The 25,701-nt window shown below is 41.3% G+C and overlaps 1 protein-coding gene across 2 annotated transcripts in view; it reads left to right on the top strand.

The window, feature by feature from the left end:
• Positions 1-8,212: 8,212 nt before the first annotated feature.
• The window catches only part of LOC134624943 (sodium/calcium exchanger 1-like), a 127,555-nt gene continuing 110,066 nt past the window's right edge, over positions 8,213-25,701 (top strand). Inside the window, exon 1 of one of the 2 annotated variants that reach the window (XM_063470155.1) lies at positions 8,213-8,363. The gene's annotated coding sequence lies outside the window, so the exon portion shown is untranslated. The remainder of the gene's footprint in view (positions 8,364-25,701) is intronic. The other variant, XM_063470157.1, reaches the window with a different exon arrangement.

The raw sequence follows: 25,701 nt of genomic DNA, 5'->3' as shown, positions 1-25,701 counted from the left end.
GAGGAGAGATGAAACAGAGGAGAAGTGATGAATTGCACTTGGACCATTTTCCCTGCAACACTCCAGGTTATAGTGAACCACGTGAGTGTGTGTGTGAGACACAAGAGAGAGAGAGGGAGGGCGTTCAGGTGCATACGAGTAGGTGTGTGGCACACGTGTGCGTGTTCCCGCGTGTGTGTGCTCAGCAGAAGTAAAGTAAGAGGAAATAAATGCTATAGTGTGTAAATGTTAAGAGAGAAGTATCACACGGTCATATACGCGGGCTCGCAAACTTGACAGTATATATGCACATCTGCACATGTGCATGTTGCGGTTGTGCTGGACACTCTCACAGTTACACTCGTCATTGCAAAGTGGAACTCTTCATAAATGACTTGCATCACTTGCAGAAACTTCTCCTTTCATTTTTGGGCTGCAATTATGCAACAACAACGATCGGCAGGGGCGCAGAATATTAGAAATGTGTTTGCGGGGGTGGTGGATGGTGTTGACATGAGCTCGGGATACATGGGGGGGGGGATTCTGCAGTTGTGCCTGGGCTTTGCTTTTCTGTCACGGGTCTGATTGGTTTCTGTCCCCTGATTATGCAGCGCCGTTTCAGCACAAACCAATTATCCAGCAACTTAATATGTCAGCTGGGTTTGAGTGCTGCCATCATTTATGCCTTTAAAAAAAATTAATATATATACATGTATATATGTATGAGTATGTGCATGTGTGTTTGACTGTTTGCGCACATAACAGCCGCTCCCTGAGCCACCTAAGCCCCTACCAATCAAGTTTTATTGTAACTGACGATGAGCTCGACAGCCACAACACCACAGCCAGAGATGCTTTGATGCACTCGTAAGGCCATTAGCTCTGTAATAACCTGGAGTGGACAGAAAAGAAGCAACTGGTGCGTGTGGGAGCATATGTGTTCCTGATTATGGATGTGGTTTGCCAGGACAGGACCGTGGGTGCATATACAAGCAGACGATGCCGTTTTAACCAGCGTTTCTGAGCAGACGTGAGAGGGACCGGGTGTAGTGTGGCTGTGATACTTGTCTTTTTTTGCTCGCAAAGGATCGGGGCTCATTTGCTCACAATCCTCCTCATCATCATTATGTTCTGTTTCACAGCTCCCCTATGGACTGTACTCAGCATGACTTACAATTGCTTCAGTTGTCTGACACAGTGAGTTTGAGGCAGCTCATGAATAGTCAGGAGCCAACGGTGCTTTATAAAGTTGGAGATAAAGCGGAGTGGGCATATTAGCAGGCTACTGTGTAATCGTGTCCAAGGTCTGAGCGGTCTTCATGGGGAGATACGAGGATTGCGTAATGAAAGTTGGGGACTTTGGCCTCTAGTAGACTTTATTACTGAACATAGCTTCAGTAATTACAGTAGGGTGTTTCAGGCAGCACCTTGTTTACACAAGTTTGCTGGTTGTTTTTGGAATTTCTTTAAAAGTATTAATATAACATCTTATAGGAAGTGAAAGTGATGCGACTGCAGATGCATATTGTGAAATAGTTGTATTCTTCCATTAGGAAATTGATGTTACAGGCTCAAGACTTAAGCAGCTTTATTGTCATATAATAACCTACAGCTCCTATAGAGTACAGAGAATACCAGAAACGACAAAACGTGCACCAGCACCAACCTGCGTGTGGTTAAAGTGCCGTATGTGCCAGATAGTTCAAAAGAGTACAATAATTTCATAGTAAAATGTTGTAAATATGCAGTAAAACTAATTTTCTAAGGCTGACTTTCTCTGGCCTCTGCAGCATTTTATCTGTTGCACCTTTGAAGCAATTTAAGAAAGAAATGTTTTCAGCAATGGCTCAAAGATGAGAGGTGTTATCAGACTAGTCTCTGTTAGATAGCATGGCTGTACCTCAGTACCTGTTCCAGGCAACAGGAAGGAATAGAGTTTGTGTGAAGTGTGTAAATGTGTGTGCAGGGTCATCTACAAAACTGGTGATTTTGTGTAGGCAGCGTGTAGTGTAAATATCTGAGATGCAAAAAGGCGAGACAATATTCTCAGCTGTCCTCACTTTCCATCTTGCGATCTGAGATGAAGCAGGCAGTGATACAGCTGCTCAGGATGCTCTCGATAGTCCCTTTGTTGAATGTGGTGAGAATGGAGGGAGGGAGATGAGATTCTCTCAGCCTTCACAGAAGGTAGACAAACTACTTGAGTATTGTTTGGCTAAAATTTAATTGCAATAGTCACCTGGGGGGACATTTAGGGGAATGCGCTTACCCTTGTTACTTGGACAACAAGGTCAATAAAAGGTGAAGCCAGTGGCTAGTTAGCTTAGCATGTGGGGGCAAACATAGTTGTGATTGAGATCAAATGTGTTAGGTTTTTTGTTTTTGGTTTTTTTTTTAACTTTTGAGGCGCTAGTAGGTGGGTTTTGCTGCCATCAAACACAACCAGTTTAGCCGTGTCACAGTTTCAGGCCTCTAATGTGCTAATGTCAGGAAACATGAGAGGTGTGTCAATTTTTATGAAGCTGAGCTGTGCTTTTAGACTTTAGGGAAGGAAAAGGTCCAAAAAACTACAATGTGCTGTTTTTGTATTTTAGTTAAATGAGGCATAAGAGGTCAGCTAGTTCTAAAGCCTCGATTAAACTCTTTTCCAGACATCGACAGTTGGAGACCCGATGGCCGCGTAACGGCCTGCTGTTCGTTTTCAATTTACGCTTGAAATCTGCTGCCTGGGGAGCATGCGTAATTGCGTAATTGTTGCATTGTAAAGTAATCTTAGCGGACTCATAGATGCGAAAAGTATAATTACTGCTTAAGTGTTGCCTTCAGCGTCTAGTCTGTGTGTTATGCTAAGCTGTAAGGTTTCTCAAAATTTCTTTCTTTCTTTAATCACATTTCCACGCTGCAGCTTTCTGAGTTTTCTGGTCATCTGTTAGTTTGGTGGCCACTGTAATTCAGTGATTGTCAGACTGTGGAGTGGGCTCCACTAGTGGAGGATTGAGCCACTGGGGGCATGGATAACCAGACAAAAAAATACAAATTGAAGCTACTTAACTTATCTAAAGTCAAAGTTTAATAAATGCAATTGACAGAGTAATAAACACATTTATTGATGCTATTTTTACTGTTCCTTTTAATTGTTAATAATTAACATTGCAGGTTTTAAGGTTTGACTGTTTTTTACTTCTGAATGAGAAGCTTGGGAAGGTTTGAGACCTGCCGCTGTAATTTACAAGATAATCCTATAAAGACATAACAGAACAAAAGAATGCAGAATAAGAAACTCTTGTTAAATATCTTAATACAATATTGTAGCAGTTGCATTGTATTGGTATGCAGCCAATGTAGAGCAGTTTATATCAGCTGCAAAGGGGATGGGTATAGGGAATAGCAAATCAGTGTGAAGAAGAACTAGCCTCGTTTTTTTATTGCCTTTAGAGCCGTGCCGACTGATTGTCTGCCAAAGTCTGTTAAACACACGACAGACTACAGCATGCATTGTTCATTCAGGGAGTCGGTCCAAGGCTTTGGTTGTTAAGCGTCATCACCTTTGAAAAATTCAGTGCAAGTGCCACAGTCTGCGGCTGTGGTACCAAAGCAAATCTTAATTTTCTACTTTTCTACTTTTGATACCTCAATGTATATATATATATTTAAATATATATATAAATATATGTGTGTAGATGGCTGGAACACTGCTGTCATCTGGACACTGACTAATAGGCATCAAATACAGATTAGCGTGTCCTCAGCAAATTAAACCATGGTATTGCTGAGTTAATATTTCTAAGGGACATGTAAAAATTCTCATTATTTCTCAAGAGAAAAGTAAATGGTTGAGAAAGATTATTAACATAACTTATTTGCCTAAATTAGGGGTAAAAGGAACATTTGCCTAGAAAAATAACCTAATGCAGAGGTCAAGAGCAACATAATCCTATATTAATATTATATACAGTACTGTGCAAAAGTTTTGAGTCACACCTGAGTTCTTTCTATTTTGGAGCTAGACTTTCTTGGATTTTTTAAACAGTGGTCTTCTTCCGTGTGGAATTTCCATGTCCTCCCCGTGTTTGCGTGGATTCTTCCTGGGTACATCGGCTTCCTCCCACAGTCCAAACATGTACAGTTTGTGGGGCTGGGTTAAGGTTAGGTTGGTGCCCGTACTTGTGAGTATGAATGGTTGCCTATCACTCTATGTCAGATAGGAGATCTATCCAGGGTGTATCCCTCCTTTCGCCCTACAGTAGCTGTAGCCAGCCCCGCCTCCCCCGGGATCCTGATAAGGATAAGTGGAAGAGGTTGGATAGTCTTGAGTAGTTCTGAAGGCCTTTTGAAATTTTGGCATTGGCTCCTTTTTCACTCATTTTTAGTCTGACCATTTTCAGAAGTATTTTCACACCAACAAGGCAAATCCCAAATTAGCTGCAAATGGCATATTTGGCATGATGTGCAGTGTGTGCAAAAAATTGGGGGAAACTGGACAAGTGGAGGGCAAAAAAAAAAGGTGACGGGTCTAAAAATATCAGCAGCAGACGGACAGTATCTGAAAGTCATGTCCTTATGAAATAAAAAGTAAACTTCAGCAAAGACCTGACACAGGACCTGAAAGATGCATCTTGATCCATCTACTTCTTCAGAAATAGTCTCAGTGGAAGGGTGAAAAAGAACCCATTTTTATGGAAGGAAAAACAGACTAAACTAATCCACATACAAATACTTTTTGCTATGTATACTTAATGTGTCTTTGACGAATCTAGAACTTGTTGACAACATAAGAAAGACTCAGTTCTGTGTATAGCTAACAGACGTGACACCAGTGTGCTACAGTTTCAGGATTCTGACGCTAAAAGAACAACATAATATTCAATGGAAAGAAATGATTATCCTCCAGGCTGAGGCTGTTCACATTGCTGCTTTCAAAGACCCCCTCTGCCCTGTGGTACAGTCATCATTTTCAGCTGTTTTATAGTAGTGAGATAAGGAGGCTCCGCTTATTCTCTCATTGCCATAGAAACTGAGTGGAAATGCAGTTTTCTTAGAAGATATCATTGTGGTTTGTTTGGCAATATACTAGCAGAAGCAGGCAAAAGCACATCACGAGGAGATGGGCGAAGTTTAATTGGCGCCGGGTCTGTAATATTTTGATGCTGTGCTGAGAGAGCAAGCAGCACAACAGCTGGGAAAAAATGAAAAGCATTATATTAATCTGAATATTATGTTTCTTTATGAAATGACTTTTATAATAAAATGTTTCAATACTTTTAGTAGTTGCCCTTTTCTTTTCATACTGACCTTAGTTGACTTTTTAAGCCTTAAACAACACTGTTCCACTTAAAGGCACATTTTTTTCATCCTTTTTAAATGATATGCTTTCTAAGAGTTTTGTTATTTTTATCTCTCTCTCATACAAGAAAGAGCGGTGCAAAACAGCGTGCCAGTCCCTCTGCTCTATAAAAAGACTTTCTAAGAACTGTTTTTTCACTGTTACATAAAATAAGCACATGGTTAAGAAAATGTTGTAGTTATCCTTTAATAAAATAAACACAGATTTTCTTTCTCAAATAGGAAACTAACAGTACAACACCCCTGTGAACGCCAATGTTTTGTTGACCTGTCTATCCACCCCAGTCCCCTCCCTGTGTGGCCTTTGCTGCTCTGCAGAAACACCACCTGATTTCCTGCTTTGGCTGCACCACAAATCAATGAATTGATCTTTTCAGCAAGATCTCTAAATAAAAGATGAATGATCACAACAGTCAATTGTTCCTATAGCTACAACTTACAGGAGTATTTCCAACTAAAACTCCACATTAGAAGGTAGGAGGCTTTGGAAAGGAGGCAAGGACACAGCTGACTGACCAGGATAAGAGTTTAACTCTCCTTTGAGACCACTTTTAAATTTCACTTTTCATCAGTGTTTACTTTTCACTTGCTGTTTGATGCAGTCTAGGCACAACATGCACTTGTATAAAAGTGCAGCCTTTCACGGTGTTAAAGTGTTTTAGCTCGACTGATCAGGTTCCGCTCGCACAAATGACCTACAAGATCACCTTGGAGAGGTCTTGTTTAGCTGAAAGTCTCTTAAAAAGATGTAGTTGAAACCACATCTTTCAACCTATAGTTGACTCGTTTTAAACTTGATTTGGGGAAACATTTGAAAGCGCCGAGATGACAAACAAAAAGGGAGGAGATAAAAGGGAATGTGTTATTTTTGCTCTAGTAATTATTCTGACAGGGAACTTTTTCCTATTTTCAGACACAGACCACCGTGTTCATTAGAAGAGCCCTTTAATATTACATGCACTGTTCACAGAGCCCTCTGTGCCATTAATTTGTGGACTTACCACAGTAGATGTGATAGAAATGTAGCATGCTGCGTGTGTGTCCTCATGTCCAACTATGAGTATGCGGTTACATTTGTGTGTGTGTGAAGTTGTGTTCTCTCTGCGTATAAAGAGCTGGGCCGGAGCTGTTCGTGTGTGTTTGTGATGTTCCCTCCGGGTGTGAATTAGCTTGCGGTGTAAAGGCCATGCTTCACGCTGAGACAGACCTCTGATCAACTGTGTCGAAAAGACGGATCATGTTAAACTACTCCTCTCCGCTTTCTCATTACTTACACTGACTCTTGCACTCCTCTTCTTCACCCTCGCCACTTGTCCCATCTTCACTGCACCCATACCACACAGCTCCTGCATCCCTCCCTGCCCTTCTCTCCCCTCATTCATCTCTTGGCCTGTCACGTCCTCATCTCATCTCTTTGGAGGCTATCCTTCCATTCCTTTTCCTCTGTAAAGAGGTGCAGCAATGCAGAGAGTACTCAACCGGCCTCTGAATAAATTCCAGCACAAATAAGATGCTTATTTGTTCCCAGTAAAACCAAGACTTTAGTGCAAAAAATGAGCAGTTCAACAATGTCTTGACAATGTTGCTAGTATGTAATTATTGATTATTATTGATCTTCTTCTTTTAAATATGAATATTTTATGTGTTTGTTAGATAACTGATGAATGGAAGTGAGAGGAAATATCATAACTGGTCCACTTTACAATCATATCATCAGCAGTCATAAAAACAGATCTTTCCTGCAGCACCATTGAGTAATGGGGAAGACAACCTGCAGTGATGACAAACAACTGCTCAGCATGATGTTTCACTACTTGATGTGGCAACCCAAAGGGAGTAACAAATGATTTTTATCATTATCTACTATAAAGTTCTAGAAAGGGCGTTATCCGGGTTGTGGTTCCTGATACTTCAAAACATTCATAATCTTGTTCTTTAGTAATGCAAGTTTTCATATCCCTTACAACAAAAGGTCATTGGTTAGGGGACAGAGTAGCTCATGCTCCATAGACAAATGGAGCCTCATTTTGGCAATTTTTAAAGCGAATGGTTATGGTTACATTTTCTCTAATTAGAGATGAGTTTACTGTTGGTTGATGTACATCTAATTTATTTGAAGTTGGGGTCCTTAAGTGCATTTTATTAAACTACTAATATAGAAGAAATAATCAATAGATTAACTGTGTACAGTAAAGAGCTGTTGGTAGGAGCCTTGAACTTGATCAGGCTGCCCTTTTTTCAATTCATCTTTATCTTCTTCTTATCTCTGCTGCTTTTCAGCTTGACCATTCTCTTCTCTTCTCTTCTCTTCTCTTCTCTTCTCTTCTCTTCTCTTCTCTTCTCTTTTCTTCTCTTCTCTTCTCTTCTCTTCTCTTCTCTTCTCTCTCTTTCTCACTGGTCTGTGTTTATCAGTGCAGTGCTGCTTGGGCTACAGGCTCCTTTGGTTTCCATTCATTCTGTGCCCGTTCCAGCACACTTGCGCAAACACACACACACACACACACACACACACACACACACACACACACACACACACACACACACACACACACACACACACACACAGTAATAGCCACTGTCTTGCTCTGTGTCTTATCCCTGCACTCCTGCTCACATCAGCTCATCCTTCCTCAGCCCAATCTCTCTTTCTCTTCCATCTCTCTCTCTCTCTCTCTCTCTCTCTCTCTCTCTCTCTCTCTCTCTCTCTCTCTCTCTCTCTCTCGGGAAAGGAGGAAGATGCTCCTTTCCCGAGAGAGAGAGGCAGAAGCGCGCGCACACACATACACACTCAGAAAGACACAGAGAGAGAGAGAGAGAGAGCGAGGGAGGGAGATACAGGGGAGGGCGCAAGAGCGCGCAAGCGAGCCAGCGGGTGAAGTGCGCGTGCTCTGTCACCGCCGCCGCCGCTTGAGAGGAGGAGAGACGTTTATTCAGCTGGTGGATAAGGAAACGAGCGGAGGGCAGGGATGAACAGATAGAGGCACCAGCCAGTGAATCAATGAACGGATCGCGACCGGGGCTTTTTCCAGAGTACCAAACCGGTGAGAGGATACAAAGATCGCGCCACTGTTGCTCTTATAATGAATTTATGTGCATTGTTAAAACTGTTTTGTTGCTCTTACGCGAGCCGTGTGTGTGTATGTGTGTGTGACAGGAGACAGTCACCGTGTTTAAGAAGTGTGCCGGCATGTGAGGTGCATTCACTTTGACAGTTTGTCTAGACCCTAGCAGCGGGTACTGCGGGGTGCAGAATTTGGTGCATGCGTGCGTAAATAAGGAGCGAGAAAGTGTTTTGATGAGGCGGAAGAGATAGACGCTGAAACTGGTCATGCTCCGCATGACCAGGGAGGTCTCTCAGGTGTGTTGCGACACCGCGGAGTCCTGCCCTGCGCGAGGGACGCATTCAAGTGCCGTTCCAATTAAGCATCTGTCCAGCGCGCAGTCTCCTGTGAGAACCAGCGTAGCCTGTGTCGTATGATACGAGGATCTTGATCCACGCCGGCTGTTCTCTCAGCTGGAGAGCGAAAGACGATGGAGTGAAATTTACTAAAACCTATAACCTTTGCTGAGCGGGGATGGGGATTGCGCAAGAAAAGAAGGTGCGGGGACATAAGATTATGGTTCGGGATAGGGAACGCACCTGGGTACTGGGGGACTGTGCACCGGGTCAAAGCGCGCAAGAGTAATGGATTTGTAAGGGGTGAAATAGCAGCACAATAGCGGCCTGTAGCTTTGCATATGAAAGGAAAACCCTGTGAGTTTGAAATAAGGCTGATGATAATCGAAATGTAAAAGTTGGAGGATGAATTCCATTCAGGTTCCTGCATTTCTTTAGAGGAGCTGATTATTATGATGATTTGTTGATTCTGGTGGTGGTGACGATGATGGTGATGAACGTATTTATGGAAGGAGTTGTGATGATACCAAAGCTGCTGATTGATATGTGACACTTTTAATGATGGCAGTCCCAACATAAATGGATGCTGCTGCTTATAGGTGTTACACATCGGTGTGGAGGTGTTTTTGTAACAGTTGAAGACTTGGCAACAAAATAATGGAGATAAGGATGATGACGTTGATGGTTTATAGATCATGATGACGGTGGAGAGTTAATGATGATGGCTGGGCTGCGGGGTACATGATGAGGCTACTGATGAGGACTTTTTCAACAATGATAAATAATTTACCCAAAGATATGTTGCCCTCTCAATAATTCAAGGAGCCAAGCTGTCTAAGGAAATGTAGGCTATAAATTAATCTGCGTATCTTAATCCATTCCCAGCATATAAGCAAGAGTAAGTCTTTGTGTTAAGCAGCTTTTACACAGGTGTTGCTATCCAGCCACGTCTACAAGGTAGCGATGTTGTACAATTCAGACATACAAAGCTGTTTTTCTGATTTAATAAAGGGTCAAAATAAGTCTAATGGTTCCTGGAAGGAAAATATATCCACATACTGAGGTTAGCAACAGTTTTTTTTACCTTAAAAAATGATAATACATTCTTTTGCTTTATATCTTGGCTGTCAACTAATCCAAAAGCAGCAACAGTATGATTTTGGCTGCCTGTGTGAGCAGTGACTGTAAATAACTGCAAGTGCAGAGAAACCTGGTGCTTGGAAGGAAAAACACATGCATTTATTCATTATTTTTGTAGCGCCTAATCCTAGAAATGTCAATATTGACAATGATTTGGTCAAGTTCTCACATTTATAGTTTGTTTCTAGGTCTGTGTGTTTATTGTGTATGCACATAATGGAGGGTGCCTACTAGCTAAGGGTGTTTGCATGCCAGAAATATCCAGGACTTTCCCTGTCTGTCCCTGTCGTCTTTTCCTGTGACGGTATCCTCAGCTAATCCATTAATGACTTAAACAACACACTCACTTCCCCACAGCAGAGGGTGGTAACCCACATCTTGGCCTCTATTCTTGTCCATGTTAATCTGATTATGTGTTTCGCTGGCACCGGTCTCTGGTTTCTTGTGTTGTTAGTGGTTACTGAGCATAGGGAACCTGTTACTTTAAGCATAATGCATCTGTCCAGTAGCTGGGAGGGACAGGAAACACCCTGTGGTCATAATCCTTTTTTCTCCTGTGTGTGGGTGTTTGTTACACACGGTTAGTAGTGCCAGCTTTCAAAACCTTGTGTTTTGAGTTGTGTACCAGAAGAAGATTATATTGACAATACCGTGAAATATAAAAAAAGAAGGCCTATTCATGTTGGCAGGAGCATAAAGGAGCAGGGACTTCTATTAAGCTAGAAGATACATTTTCGTGTTCTTTTAATTGATGAATTGTTGAATTGATTTATTGTTTGAGTGGTAGGCTACATGTAGCCAAATTTCTGTTTGGCCTAATGTTGCGATCACTAATCAGTTGTTTGTTATAACTTCAAGGGCTAAAATATTTCCTGATGGCACTGATTGGTTATTTATTATATTTGTCCATACTGGTCAAAGCCTTTATAGATCAGTAAGTTTGAATATGTAAAAGTGTAATACAGCAACTGGTGTGATATAATTAGCAATGAACTCATGTAAGTAAAGACGTTAAAGCCAAACTCAAAAAGCAACATACTTTAACATAATTATCTTAGGGGAAAAAAAGTTTAATAAAATAATTAAGATGACAAGTTAGAAAATAATGTGTTTAATGTGGGTGTGAAACCCCCCCATATATATAACATAATGGATAAGCGATATGCACTCAACTCTCTCGTGTCAAAGTCATCTTCAGTATGACCCCAACCCTATGCTTTCATGTCTTTTTTAAATTTTTCCAAAAAGGTACAGTGGAACCCCGACTTACGAATACCCCATTTAACGAAAAATTCAAGTTACGAAGGCACTTAACGGCAATATTTCTGCCCGTGGTACGGCAAAATGCCCGTGTAACGAAATCCGCTGGCTCTGATTGGCTGAGCCCACAATTCCCACAATGCCTTCCGAATCATGTGACAGCCCCTTGGCTTTCGTACTTGCGCTTCGCTGTTCCACTTGAACGACGTATTGTTGTTGCAGTTAGCAATTAGCCTATAGCCTATCGTTCACTCAAAAGGCCCGATGGGTCTTTCGACCCTCGAAAGGGTCGAAAGACCCTCGGGAACGAATTAATTTCGTAAGTCGGAGTTCCACTGTACTTTATGCTTGCCTCCAAAGCATAATGATGATAACTTAAACCCTACAGGGTTAATATATCATGCCAAAGTAGTTGCGTTCCATTTTGTGTTAACTGTACCAGTATTCTAGTTTAGCTGCCCTGATGTGATTATTAAAAGCAAACAGTAGTTGGACGTAATATTAACACGGGATCTAAAACAGATTGTATCACACAGAATACACGGCATAGTTGCATGAATCTCATTAAAATGATTGCGCACATTATTATTAAATAGTGATTTGAACTTAAACATTAACAGTCCTGTCAGTTATTGTGCTCATCAATGGGAACTAGAACAACAGTGAGATAATAGCTCAACCAACTCATGATCTCTCACAGTTCATAGTTTATCATCTGTAAAATGACAAATGTGATCTTTACATTGACGTTGAGTAACATTTGGGTGAAGACTAAATAGGTGATCATTATTTGTAGGTTTATGACCAATGCTCTAGGAGAAGTAGCGATTCTTGTGAATTATGGATGAGCAGATGGCATGAAGTCGTGAAACTGGATAAGCTAAAAGAAAAAGAAAATTAAATGTATTGCTAAAAAAGCAGCTTTGTAGTGTAGTGGTTAACAAATTCCATGAGAAACACAAACCCAGCCTCAGGAGGTCACAACCAAATTTAATCCTGTGACCTGAGCATATCACCTTATGTGTGGGAAGTTCTCCTCTTTGAGAGAGATTCTGACTTGAAGGGCTATGCTAGTAGCATATTGTACTGATGGTATGGCTTCTTTCAATTTAACTATTAATGCTGCTCTCCAACTGTCTTGCATGGAAGAAACTGCAAATTTGTCATGAAAGCCTTTACCAGGGTGTGCAAGTAGGCCTTGCAGTTTTTATTTAGTTGATTCATTAGTGCAGTGACATCAAAAGCAAATGCAGGACCCATCGTCCTCTGCATCTGAGAGATCTGTAATGTTCTTGACTTTCTTCTCACAAAAACACTCAAATTTCTGATCTCAGGTCCCGTACACTTTAGCATTGCCCAGACGGAGCCACCTGACAGCCCTGTGGTAGCCTATGTCACCATCTGGAGTCTATTTGTGCTTCAGTGCCCTTGCATTGATGAAGTGAATTATTTTAGTTACAACATCAACAATGTGGTTTATTTTTTAGCACTGACTAATACAACACCTCCTGGTGTGTAATATAATGCAAAAATACCATTAAGGTAAACTTAGGTAAAGGTAAGGTAAATAAAATATAACATGAAACAACAAAAAAACCTGTAGTACAATAATACATTTAAATGTATTAGAATTTATTTAATTGTAATTGTCTATTCAATTATTAAGTTATTGTTGATTTTAGTATGGAATCTTTGCATATTATATAATTGTATTGCAATTATTTTTAATATTCATTTAAAATTGAAAAATTTGAAACTAAATGTATTGGATTAATTATAATGTAAAATGCCACCTCTTCCCAAGAGGGATCATTAAACTTTCAGCTCTCATCCCCAGGCTTTCTAAGCTATTCGCCCTCATTGTTTTAATTTTGTTTATCTTGTGTATGGACAGCGGCTTTATCCAAAATCTTAAAAGTTCACTCCATCTCCATGATTTGTTTTGGCTGCTGTTTGAATCTAGATAATTTTAAGAGGCATTTTAATCTCTCTGCAACTGAGCAGTGAGTCGCCCCTGGAGGTTTAAAGCACGGCCTCCTGCCTACAGGTTGATTAATTAAGTACACTAACACAATAGAATGAGAGGACAGTGATATATCGAGTGGTTCATCTCTTCTCTCGCTGCGACACAAAGCCATTGGCCTATCCTTTTATTTGACACAGTGTTTGACATTCATGGAAAGTGGCCAGTACCCATGGGTGGTGCCCAGTGCCACATCACATAACGGCACCTCAGTGTTTGCTCGACCGGAGGAAAGCGCACTGTGAGTTAAGACCAAGGAGTGAACTTTATAATATCAAACCCAAAGCTTAACAGTCAGTATGGGCATTTGGCAATTTGAGCTGTGAAATTAGACATTACAGCATGATCTAAATCATGACGCAATGAGAGAGAGTGAAAAACGCGTTCAACATATTGTGACTAAAACACATTAAAAATTAAATTTAAATTAAATTGCATCATTGCCAAGTGTCAAAGAAGGCTAATTCCTGTTTTAAATATCAGTAATCATTGACACAGTCAACTAATTGCAATACAGGTTCCAGATATAGTCTGATTTAAACGCCTCTGAGTTTAAAAATCCTATAAAAAGGACTGTTGCAGATTTAATAACATCCTGATATCCCTCACAGGTTCAACTAGGTTGCCTGGGCCCTCACATCACTCATTCCACTCACTTTCAAATTGCTCTCAAAGTCTCAGTTTATGGCCAAATGGTGTGATTTCCAAGCTGGACAGCAGTTTGAGGTGTCTCAACAGTGATCTCACTTGCATGGCAAACTGATTTAGCCCTTACTCCTGTATACTTCAATTAATCCTTCAGAGGGAAACTACAAATGATGAACTAGGAGCCTGAAGCAATGAGTGCATGCAGCAGTTTGCCTGGTCCACTTTTCACTTGATTGGCAAACGGATGTCAGGATTCCAAATATCCAGATGTCAGGATGTTATAGTTCTGCTCAACATTAATCAACAATTAGTAAAATCACCTTTTGGCATATTCAGTGCTGGAACTCTTTTTATTTATCCAAATTGATATGGACACTCATACTAAAAAGCCACGAGGAATGATTATTGGAACTATGACAGTCATAAAAGATCAGTTTAGACAAAAGTAGGTATGTCAGGCTAGAAAAAGGAGTGTTGCTTTAAAATCTAATATCTTTATAAGACATAATTGTTTTCTGCATTTTTGAGTTAGTTTAGTTATGTCTTGCTCCTTTTTGCTTATCTCCACAAGTAAGTGGCAAAAAAGTGCTGTGAAACAATCTATTATGCAATACTCTCTGTGTACTGCTGTTAAATAAAAGTAATGCAATGGTGGAGCAAGGGGTGTCTGGGTTTAAAGAGGCAGTTTTAAAAATGAGGTAACACAGTGGTGACTCAGCCTATGGCCGATTGATGAAAGCACTCCAATATTTATATAGCTGCAATGTTACCATCTGACCATTATTTGCCTTTTTTCTACAAATTATATTACAGGATAACACAAACCAAACACTTGCTGTTTTTGCAGCATCATATTAAAAACATTTAAGCTGGTGAGCCATTAGTTGGCTTTTACTTTGGAACTGTCATGCAAAAAATTCAGTGTCAGTGAGCTGAATGCTTACCATCATTCGCTAGTCATAAAAAAACAGACTTTTTGTCATTGTCTGGCAAATTAGCTTGAAATACTAAAGGTAGTAATGAAACCAGAAGAAGCAGCCACGGTGAGCTGCAGGCAACATGCTCAACTCAACTTCTCCTTGTGCAAGCCAACTTCCATCCATCCATTTAACACAGTTTCTCAGAAATAAAAGGAAATGGATAAATCTGCATGAATTGTTTTTTGAAAGCATGGAAATAACTTGTTTTGCTTTCCCCGGTATTCAGTGATTTACTAGGATTAAATTCTTCAACACAGCCATTTCAAGAGGTCGTTACTAAATAGACATCCATCCATCCATGCTCTTACAGCTTAGCCAAATTCAGGGTCGCTTACTAAATAGACATGTCCAGGTAAACAAGCCCTCAGTTATACAGGCTTAGAGACTGGTGAGTGACCCCCTGGCAACCTCCGTTTGGAGATGGGAATTGATAAGAATTTAGCAATTCTTATTCCGTTATCGATATCACTTGTCAATTTGATTCCTTATCAGTTCTTATTGGCTCTGCTTTGACAGTCCCCACGATCCCTAAGCAGCATATCAGAGAATCTACATTCATGCAAATTAATTGGATGGTGTGGGTCAAATGATTGTGCATGCTGGAAATATTTTGCATCTTTGTTGTGAGCAGTTTTGTGTTCGTTACTCAAAAAAAGTAATGTATTACACAGAACACTTTTCTTAGAAGTAATACAGTACATTACTGCTTAACGTTCCTTAATTCGTTATACTGCTCGTTACATTACTTTCATGTTCCTCTGTAAAATGATCTGAAACATGCTGTCTCTTAATAACCATTTAACAGTATAAACCTACAGGCTACAGCAACTCACACCAACACAAATCCTTATCCTAATGACTGGACGTAACAGACATACATATGATCTTTCTATTAGTATTACACGAAGCCGAAAGCACAAAGCAAAATTGAAAACCAGCACAAAGAGATTTTAAAGTAAATGCCACCACATTGATTCTACTTTAGAAAGATGAGTGAATGGCAACAGAGACTGAAAGCACGACTGCTCATCAGTTTGTTATCTGATGAAATTCAAGCTATGGCTGCTGTGCTGGGGTTGGCATTCACTTATCTTTCACTCTGGGTTCTTGGCTAGCTTAGTGTTAGCATGCTGTCCGGCTAGCTTAGCGTTAGCATGTTGTCTGTCCTGGATGTAGTTTCCACATTACCATCACGCTCTGTCTTTTGGTGCAATACAAATAAAAGCAATATCCATATACACCACAGGTGTCGAACTCCAGGCCTCAAAGGCCGGTGTCCTGCAGGTTTTAGATGTGTCCTTGATCCAACACACCTGATTTAAATGGCTAAATTACCTCCTCAACATGTCTTGGAGTTCTCCAGAAGCCTGGTAATGAACTAATCATTTGATTCAGGTGTGTTGAAACAGGGTGATATCTAAAACCTGCAGGACACCGGCCCTCGAGGCCTGGAGTTCGACACCACTGCTATACACCCTGTAGACTCCGGCACCATTTTCCTCTGACGACACACGAATTGAAATCAGCTGATTGGGTCGCAAAAGCAAGAACTGATAAGCGGGATCGATAGACAGGCAGACTAACAATTCCAAGGGAATGGACTAGTGATTCCCATCATTACCTCCGTTCACTAGGGAAAATGTATAGTCCCGGACCAGTTAGTGAATGGTTGCTCTGTTACTAGGTGAAATTGGTCACATGTCTTTGTGATTCCTTTGGTCACTAGCAGACTGCAGCACTCACCTGTAGTTAGCATGGATGATACCCACTTGTTTGCAAACACTCCCTAACTACTTCCTAAGGGTAATGTAACTTGAGAAAGGTGTGATGCAAACTTTGAAACGGAGAACGTTCGCCTTCAAAGTAAAAGTTTTGCCTTACTGCTCCAAACCGACACGTTTAAAGCGCAGGTTTTGCTCTGGAGGTGACTGAAGCCCAACTGATGTAAGGAAGGAAGACCGAAGGCACCCCAACAAATTAATGCCTCCGAGTGTGGCTGGATTGTTCAGCTTGGCCTCTGTGGTCATAAGTAGGAATAACAGGATGATGGTAAATGTAACTCGAGTGTGTTTCATTGCTCATTAGTTTGGCAGATACTTCTTCATTCAAATTGGTAACTGAAGCTGCTGGTAGAATATTCCTGTGCCAAATTAGCCATGGAGGGAGGTGCACTTGCCAGGACTCCTTGTCTCATTGATCTTGGTGGATTAGTTAAAATCCCACATGAGTTCTGCTGCTCTCAGTCATCTTTATGTCCTTAAGTCCTTGGGTCTGTTTCTAATAAAATAACCATCATCATCATCTGGCAAACAATGACAGGCTTTTCCACAAAATCTAAAAATGTGCACGTATGTAACAAAAGTTGTTGCAGAAAAACCAAAAAACTCTTTTGCAGGCACACATTCGATAGTGCTCTGATTACTATTATCATCCCACCAGATTATGTTTAAAGATGAGCCGAGCATTGATATGCAGAGAGGCTCCCCCTGCTGCTGCTAAGAATAGAAAACACCGAGGTGGAGGAGAGCCATTTGTTTTATGGGTAACCTCAGCATATGATACGCACACTTGGACTCACCACAGTGTGTGAGAGGTAGTGACTGTGTCTGTGAATGTGTCTTTCTCTATGTCTGTGGCCGTCTGTGTCTTGCTCTGCGTGTGTGTGATCCTCATGCGGTGAGTCACAGGGCAGACCGTCCCGGAGATTTTGCTTATGGTTGTCTGCAGTGCTGTTGTTGCTTTAAATTACATTTTAGGGATGGCTTGGTGCTTGGCAGAATAAAACTGTGCTAAGTGGAGAAAAGTGACTAAAGCGGTTATGATTTCTGAAAGATAGAAGAAGGGACAGAGGAGGTGAAAAACAGACACAACCCTGCTTGTGTCCTTTCCTCGCTACTCTCTGAGGCCAGAATCAGTGCAAGCTGTTCTTTTAATATCATGAATGGGAGGAAAGATGTGAAATGGACAATTGCAGACTTATCCAGCCAACTGTGAAAATGGGCACAGATGAAGAATACAATGACCTTTTAAATCGCTTAAGCCCTAGGCCAGTTTGTGGAATTTGTGTATGGAAAAACAAACTCAATCAACTTCAGTCACTGGCAGCTCCACAAGTGAAAATGAACAACCTTGGGCTCTGCTTATAAAGAATGCTTTGAAGAATTTTTGAACTACAGTAAATCTCCTTGTTTCACTCACCAGCCCTGGGTGAGATTTGAAAAAACTCAAGCAGTATTTACTTCCAGCATCTAAATCTGATCAAAATTAAACACCCGCTTTATAACAAAGAGTCAGCGACACTGATGATGGTGAACCTGATCTAAAAAATCTGACCTACAACCCTGCCAAACCTGGCAGTCGGTGGGACTATGTGGCCTCTCTATTTTAGCCATTTGAGAGCTTTAGAGAGCCAAATGTACCCGGCTTGGTGTTTGGAAATGGTGGCTGCAGGTTATTGGAAAAGGTTACAGTTTTTCTGAATGGACAGGTTTGCACTGGATGGTTGAAGAAAGAAGTGTACGCTCTTTTAAAAGAGGAATGGATAAAATCCTGAAGTGTGTGAACGTCTATAGGGTTACCACTGATAAACCTCCCGTTTTTCAACACAGGTTTACTTTCTGTTGGTTTCCTGCCCTCTGTGTTTTTTCTTGCATTTCCTGTCTACCCTTATGTTGCTTTTTCACTTTAATTTTCTCTGTGTGTCCTGTCTTAATGTCTTTCTTATCTACTTTGTCATTCTTGTATGTGAAATTACTGTCTTAGATGGCCCCAAAAGAGAATTTTCTCCAGGAGATTGGGTTTGTGTCTTATGTGAAACCAAAAGGTCATTCATCCATTTTCTTCTGCTTATCCAATTGCAGGGGTGAGGGGGGGGTTGAGGTATAGGGCATGAAACAGGGTACACTGGACACACGCACCTATGGTCAACTTAGAATCATCACTTAACCGAACCGAAAGCATGTTTTTGGACACACAGGCACAGGGGGAACATGCACAGTCCACACGGGAAGGCCCCAACCTGAATTTGAATCCAGAACCTTCTTGCCTCGAGGTGACAGTGCTAACCACTGCACCACCATGCCACAAAACTGAAAGGCAATGTGGATTTATTTTTGTCATACTAGGTTGTCTCAGGGGGCCTTTCTATTGTGACTTTGCATGTTCTTCCTGTGTGTGTTCGGTTGACTTTTGGATTCAAATTAGCCATAGGTCTGAATGACTGTGATTCCCAAGATTCCCAGACTGTAGCAGCTCTAGCCCCCCCAAGCACCCTGAATTGGGCAAGTGGTTAATAAAACAGATGTAAATGATGCAAATTTTTTCTTCTTCTTCTTTTTTTGAATTTTTCAGTTTTCACTCATGGTTAGACAAGATTTCGACAACAGAACTAGTCTGCTAGCTGTGGATAAGATTATACTTTGGGTTAAAATAGATCGCATTTTATGCATTTTCACAACAATAGTAGTGGTCACATGTTAGCTTTTCAGAACACTCTGAAGGCAAACTTGTCCTTTGTCCTGTTTTTCACCAAGCTATCACGTTACATCAAATAAATTGGTCAGTTGCAATCATGGTGCTGGTGCAACATTAACACCAACGCAGCAATATCAAATAGCCCCCCCGCCCCCCTCCCCACGCCTTCTGTTCTGTCTTTGTCTGTCCTTTTAACCTTTTCTGTGTGGCTTCACATCAACACTGTCAGAGCAGTTTATAAAACAAATAGACCTGATATCCTGAAGTCCTGGTAATTCCAGGAATTCTCCATTTTCTCGAGAAAAGACACCCCTATATTTCTTCGCTGTGTAAAACAAAGCAGATCTTAATCTGTTTTGTGTTATATAGCAGACAAAGCCCGCACTCCTTGCAATGCGTTTCTTGTGAGGCGTACAGAAATACCAAAATGTGGCTTCAGATAATCCATGTAGTGTAATGTATGCAGTATCATAATGCCGTTTACACGTACAGTGTTATGCAACTCACAATCAGCATAATCTTCCTTCGCTTTTCTATGGATGGGAAGTCACGGATGTGTTTTGTTCACGCTCCCAAACACACACACACACAGACACACACACACTCTTCTCTCCCCAAGCGCAAGTCATATTGCAGATGTTCATATCCAGTATCTGCCAGCCTCTGTTTGTTTGTTTTTGCCTCTGTGCGTGTGTGTGTGTGTGTGTATGATGTTGAGAGGTACTGGCAGCACAGTGCTCAGACTTCCGTCCCTTGCTAATGTCACACACAGAGAGGATAGCAAAAAGCCCGAGGGAGCTTGCATGCTAACCCCCACCTCCCCTCTCCCCATCTCATCCTCAACACGTGCACGCACACACACGCATACACACACATATCATGCATAAATAAGTTAATACGAACGCTGAGCGTGAACATTTAAACTTCCGCGCTTCCATGCGCACTTTTTCCTTTGCTCATGGATTTAGTTTTTGCTGCAGCGACTTACTCTCGCACACGTCTATACAGAGCCTTTACTTCTGTGTCTCTTTTTTAACCTCTGCTGCCGGGCCTTGATGACACACACATGCGCTCACGTGGAGTTTACAAATAAAAATCATCACACCTATACATAGCAACACTCTGTATCTCTCTAAAGCACAAGCGGACTTAAATGCGAGGTCCTGGGGGAACCTCGGTCTTTGAGTGTCTGCGCTCGCCCTGCGTGCCTTTACACCTCCACTCAAAGCTTCTCTCCATTTTTATGTCACAGCCTTTTGCAGTAGCGGAGGCATTTAGTCTGTGTGACTTCCAAGTGGTACTACAAACAGTAAAAGAAATAAAGACTTGGAGCAGTCGTGTATTTCTCAATGAAGGATTTAGTCAAACTGACTTCTTTGTGAATTTACAACTTTTGGTAAATATCAAGGGAAAGTGCTCACAGGGTGTAGTGATACAAACTCTATTGGCAATTATGTAAAACACTGGCTCTATGCAGTATGCTAGTTAAGTAACATAGTCTATTATATTATAGTGTAGTATAGTAGCTTTCAACAGTTACTTTTGTGGCCTTTTTTCAAGTAATTAGGATGCGAATTGAGAACTGGTTTCAAAATAACCAATCCATCACATCACTAAGCTTATCAGTTCCTTTTATTAGCGCTGGCATTACTCATTATTAAACAGTGGCAGCAGTGAAATTTTGCATATTTGTATCATATGGAATTCTTTGTTCTAATCTGTTGCTACACTGTATTTGTTTAGACTCAGGGATAATATAACATGTGCTTTGATGCTGATGTTAATGCCTCTAGGCCTCTGTTTTACACCATTTGCGGTCCAGCCTATAATCAGTATTGATAAGGACATTGGTATTAAATTAATTTCTAAATTCATGTCTATCTATGTGGCAAAATGTGAAACGTGACCAAAAAGTTCTGAGAGCCGGTCGATTAAAATCTGAAAATCTCACCCAGTTAAAATTTGGCCCTTTTCACATTCAAGGTCATCTTCTCAGGCATGTCCACACAACTTCCAGTGCAGATGCTATTTTTAGATCTCTCCTTGTAAGTCCCATTCTGGCCACTTACACCGAGCGATGCACGATTTCATCACTGACCTCAAAGTTGCACGGAGAGCAAACATCAACTTCTCTTTCAAACTGACTCAGGTCTCATGTGGAGGATCGTCTCTGATGTTCAGAGCTTCAGCCAATTCAGTTGAAGAGGGAGCGAGCCAGGTGAGTCGTTCTGCTTAAACATTAATTGTCCATTCGTCCGCCAGGTGAACCTGTCAGTGCAGTATTCTAGTGTAATGCAATTTGGAGTTGATGATATGAACTGCGGTGCATGGCAGCGTGCCATTTCAGAGCACGGTGAATACAGTTTTTTGGCCACACGAAAAATGTTCTCTCACAGGCTGGCGCGCTAACTGGAAATGAAAATCAAGTTGAAGGATCACCGAACTTTAAGCACATACAGTACATGCAGTGCTCCAAGCATGCCACGAATGCTGGGAATACTTTATCTTTGCCAAAGGAGATTTTTTTCAAATATTTTGAATTCTTTGATTATCTGAAATTATTTGATTATTAATACAGTTGAATGGATTTATAAATAGAACTTTACTGTTTTTGTTGGTCTCGATGATGCTAGCTTTTCTACCCGCGATACAGTGTTTATGCAAGAAAAACTGTTAGATCTGGAGCATGTGGGGGGAACTGAGGGGGCTGTGTGTGTCTGTGTATTATAAGTCAATGTTGCATTTGATTCATGTAGTGTTATTCACCCTCTATAACAGTAATTGCTTATTGCTAGCACAGACAGAACAGAGGAGCTGCACATACGCCACAGAGCAGAGGGAGACAGAAAAACACTGGGGAGGTTATTTCTCATTAACTGTACATATGCGAGAACGCTGACTTAGACGTAACCTCGATTACATCCTTGGTTTAGTGAAGATGAGTGAATGAATACGACTGATTTTACCCAGTGGCCTCCAGCAACCGCTCACCAACCAGTCTGGGAATGTACATTTTTTCCCTTACGACCGGTGACTGCCCGATGGTTGCTTTCCAGAGCATTCTCATTTCCAATGTGTAATATAACGATGATTATTCACGTCCGCAGGCATCTCATAGTACCACGAAGGGTACCCTTCAGCGTCCTTATGATACACTCTGAATTCTCAATTTAATCCAACAGAATGCTGCTTGCACCAGTAACACACACTCCAGCCATCTATTCCAGCCCTAACCCAAACCTTAACCCTATCAGATAGCGTTTTCCAAAGCGATTCATGATCAGAGCGTAAAACACATTTACATGTATATCATTCCAAACGGCTCTCATCCCTTCGAACACGTGACATGCCGACGATTTGCCACATAGCGTCGGTATGTGACGAGTTGAGATGAGAACGTGACATCCAAAAGATTAGTGTCACATGACTGCAGTTTATCAGTATTATGTATACTGTTTATAGACAGTATAGTAGATCTAAAGGTGCTGTACATTGATTCCATAGCAGCATAAATCTAACTGGTTCCACAAAATGCTTTACAATGTGTCTTGGGAGAGGACATAAGCCAAAATAGCTAGGAACGACTGGTTCAGTCTGAAGCATCTTATTTAAAAAATAATAATAAAATCTCTTTTTGAAGATTAACTATTAATTACAGAATGTTGCTAAACATTTGCTATAAGTGCAGACTAGCATATAATTGAAATATAATTAGTCTAATTTCTTTAATTTACTGAACTAATTAAATCCTCAGATGCGTTCCCAAAACCTCTCATCTCGTTTCTTTTACCTTCTGTTCCACCAAGATTTTATTTTCATCATAGCTCCACTGCTTCATCACTGTTTTCCTCTAACTAAGAGTCTGCAAGTTCTTTGGCTAAACACTATGTTTAGAGTTGAGGCCTGATCTCTCTGTCCTCCGTTTCTTTAATTTCAAAAGTAAATACCCCTGCAGTGATAAGAAATGACTGCTTCTTTGAACGGATGCAAAAAGAGGTGTGCCGCGGCGTGTGTGTGTGTCCTGGTGTGCGAGCGATGCCAAGAAGAAGTACAGTTTGATGGCTGAGCAGATGGATAGCACGACTGTGTTTCATTTGTTTGTGTTCGGCAAATGGCAGTGACAGAGCTGTGGTGAAACTAATAAAGTTAAATGGAACCACGTCTTTCATTAGCTCAGTGCTTTCCTGTATGATAAAACCCCCGCGCTGCCCTTTCCTCGCTTTACAGGAGCAACTCAGAGAGGCAGTGAAAACACTCCATCTCTGAAATGGATTTACAAAAGAGCCCATTATTTTCAGTGAGAAAGATGAAAGACAACAACAGCTTTATTTTCACGTCCACGCTGACACAAATGCCCTTTTGAACGTGGTAACACTGAGGACTGAGTAGCTGGGAGAGGACGCCAAACCAAACTTCAATGAACATACAGACAAGCCCCAAAAAACCTGAACAGCAAAAGTGAGCGTGGAGAAATCGATGTTCCACGTAATGCGAGCATCTGAACAAAGCATGTACATGTGCAGTGAAGGGAGTAATACACAGAGAGAAAGCCTGGATTAGAGTATTTAGGAATGCATGTCGTCAACTCGTGTTCTATTTTATTTTATTGTCCTCCTGTGTACCTCTCCTTTTCCAATGATGGTCATCCCTTCCTAAATCCAATCAGGAAATCACCGGCCATGACAATCCTGACTGCACATACACACTCCCACACACACATGAACATGAAAACATACAAACCACCAGGTCCAGTGAAGCAGACACTTGCAAGATTTCACGACTGCTAATGCATGCACTTGTGAACACATCGTCACACATACACATTGCATTCTGTACCAGCCTGCAGTCATGCATGCAACGTGTCTGGACAGCTTGTGTGTGTGTGTTTGTGTATGTATGCATGTGTGTGCGGACTCTTATCAGATTATATAAGCCAGGTTTGGGGTTTATGCTGCAGCGCCAGATTACGCACAAATGGATTGAAGAAATGGGTGGGCAAGAGGAGGATAGGGGAAAAAGACTGGAACAAAAATGGATAAGTAGAATGGGAAATTTAAAGCAGGATGAGGTGTTACAGGGCAGGATCTCCACTGATTGAATGGTACGTTCAGCTGAGCATTAAGAGACAATAATAAGGATATATGGCAGTGATTGTGGAAAGAGAGTCAGAGGAGAGAAAAGTGGTAAACAACAAAGGTGGGAAATGAGAGATAGGATGAGCGAGAGCACCAGTTCGAGATGAGCAATGCTACTGGAAAACAGGGGAGAGAGGAGACGGCTGTGAGACAAAAAAGGGGGAGGGATAATGAGGGAGACAGACAGGAGTGAATCTAACAAGTGAAATGACGAGACAGGCGCTAATCAGCAAGAAGATGTGGCAATAAGAGTAAGCGTCGATGAGAAAAGCTGAGAAAGGAAATAAAGTAGCAGACAAACAAGAATAATGAGGGAGAGAGGGAAACGGTAGCCATCCTTCTATCACAGTAAATCCTATAGCAACACTGGAAGACGAATTTTCCTTCTTTATAGGGTTTACATCATACAACAGCTGTCTACACAGGTATTAGGTGTGAAGGTTATCTGTGATTATGGAATCAGTACTATCTATGGGTAGATCGCTCTTCCACCAAAACAGGATTTTAACGCTGCGCCACTGAATATTTATATATTAACAATAGGTCGAATTACTGTGCGTGTGTCTGTGTTTCCAGTGACAAAAAATGAAAATACAGCAAAAACAACCGAATCGGGATTTTGCCTTTGATGTCTGTCCGTTTTTTTGAATACAAAACACTCAGTTTAATAGGTACACCCAGCTAAGACTGTTGCACACTTCAGCCTTCCTGAAAGTCACAGTGCTGAGGTGTAGCTGAAACTCAAAGAAGTGCTGATTCTACCACTTTAGACAGTTTACAGCCATTTGCAATCTGAGAGGAGGGAGAAAATGAGCTATCAATATGGAGTGGAAAACTGTTAGATTTAGACTGGGTGGATTTGGTGCCAGTGGGGAGAACCTCGGGTTTATCTCTGTTCAATTTGAAAAAGTTGCAAGAGAACCAGGATTGGATTTCCTGGAGGGAAACACACAGGGCAGTGGGTGGGAGAGTGGTAATGGGTTTAATAGATAGGTGTAGCTGTGTGTATGCAGGGATAGCTCAGTAGGTAGCATAGTCACCCCATGATCGGAAGTTCAGGGGTTCGAATCCACTGAGCAGCTACCCTGGGGTACCCCTGAGCAAGCTACCGCCCCTCCCCGGGCGCCTGATTAGTGGCTGCCCACTGCTTCACTGAGTGAATGGGTTAAATGCAGCGAGAGCAATCAATGCAATATACATTATTATTATTATTATTATCAGCATAACAATTGAAACTGATATTAATCTTACAGAAGATATGACCAAGTGGAAGTAGATAGATGATAAATAAAACATACCCCAGGACAGATCCCTGGGGGACAC

This window comes from Pelmatolapia mariae, linkage group LG3_W, assembly GCF_036321145.2.
Source record: "Pelmatolapia mariae isolate MD_Pm_ZW linkage group LG3_W, Pm_UMD_F_2, whole genome shotgun sequence".
In the NCBI taxonomy this organism is placed as follows: domain Eukaryota; kingdom Metazoa; phylum Chordata; class Actinopteri; order Cichliformes; family Cichlidae; genus Pelmatolapia; species Pelmatolapia mariae.
This window is presented reverse-complemented; position numbering and strand designations above follow the sequence as displayed.